Source organism: Molossus molossus, unplaced genomic scaffold, assembly GCF_014108415.1.
Source record: "Molossus molossus isolate mMolMol1 unplaced genomic scaffold, mMolMol1.p scaffold_m16_p_3, whole genome shotgun sequence".
Taxonomy (NCBI): Eukaryota; Metazoa; Chordata; class Mammalia; order Chiroptera; family Molossidae; genus Molossus; species Molossus molossus.
Window position 1 is genome coordinate 23,955,296 of NW_023425366.1, and position 1,686 is coordinate 23,956,981.

At 35.3% G+C, this 1,686-nt stretch overlaps 1 pseudogene; it reads right to left on the bottom strand.

Moving 5' to 3' along the window:
* Positions 1-1,013: 1,013 nt before the first annotated feature.
* Positions 1,014-1,183, bottom strand: LOC118642912 (annotated as a pseudogene).
* Between the last annotated feature and the right edge of the window lie 503 nt (positions 1,184-1,686).

The window sequence follows — 1,686 nt, forward strand, 5'->3', positions numbered from 1 at the left end:
AGGGAAAGGTTACTTAATTTGGGGTTTGCAAAGAAATCTGGATTCAAGGTGTTGGCTAAATTCACCCATGACAACCTCAGAATTGATGATAAGGAGTAAAATTGAATGTAAGAAAAAAGTGTCTTTAGAAAATGAAGGAGACATGAAACAAATGTGGGGAGATAGAGTGGTAAGATTTTTATTAAAGCAAGGTTGGTTTTTATTTTTGGTTTATTTTTTGCCCACTTTTTGATTCATTGCATTCACTTTATTCTCTGTTTATTTATTGCTTTACATACATTACAAGAACTATAGAATGGTAATTTTCTTAAGACAAGAATGAACAATGTGGACAAAGACTTGCCTCTTAAATCTGTGATATAAGAGTTGAGATCATTTAAAATGTATCTGTAGAGACAGTCAAAGAGAAATAGTGTCTTCAGAGGTAAGTCAGAATTTAGTCTAAGCAAGGACATAGAGGGTAGTCTCTGAGAATGTGATTATCTGCCAATATTCCTCAATGTCAATTTAATGCAGGGAATTGGCTCTCCAAACAGGGACTAGATTTACTAGGTACCTTTGCGATAAATAATGCACTGAGACAAAGTTCTCACACATGGAGCATACATAAAAGTGATATGTCTCATTCCAGGTCCAACCCATGACATCTATGATGACTTTTCCATGTTGTTTTCACCTTTTCACTGGAATGGAGGTGCCACCTAGGAAGATGTTAGATCTGTAGATTGAACATGGCAGAGCTTTATTCACACTGGGTCCTTGGATCACAGCATGGAGGAGGGTGACTGTCATATTCATTTCCCCAATGCTGTTCAATGGGCAACAATTAAACTAACTGTAGTAGAGCAATGATACAATTTAGAGTTAATTTTGTTAACAGCTAACTTTATTATAAATAATACAGGAGATTCGTTGTGTGTTTACTTTTATGTTTATTTGGTTGGTTATCTAGTTGACTGATTTTAATAAAGACTTGATTGAAGATAACAAAGCAAAGTGGTATGGATTTTAGGGAGGAGTGAAAAACCAGGTCAGAAAAAAGCAAGTGCTTATCATTAATTAGTTTTTGTAAAGACTATTTTGCCAGGTACTGATCTTATACTTTCTATGTTGGCTAATCAAAAGGAAGAGCTGATAAGAACAGATACTACACTTGATCTTAGCTAAAAGGCCGAGAAGCAACAGAGAAAGACAAGTATCATATGATCTCACTTATTTGTAGAATATAATGAACATAACAGTCTGAGGAATAGGGTAGTCCCAGAGATGTGGAAGTGGGGTACAGACTGATAATCCCCAGAAGAGAGGGTGGGGGGGGAGAGATAAACCACAGAAAGTATATGCATGTATGCGTGAACAATGAACATGGACAACAAAGCTGGGGACAGGGTGGGGAGGGGGGAGAATCAGTGGGGGAAAAAGGAGAAACTTCTATAACAAAAATAAATAAATTAATTTCTTTTAAAAAAGGAAGAGCAATAGTTAAATGAAAAACTCAATTTCAGTAAGTTTAGTGAATGTTCAACAATGTGTTTACATCTTTAGATTGCATAATCTGAGCATACACAACCTGGTAAATACAAGAGCCCAATCCCAGTTTATTTATCCAGGAAAGCTGCTCTTCCCAGGAACTATAAATATTACATATTTTAAATTGAATCGTTTATGATTGGAAAATCAAAATAA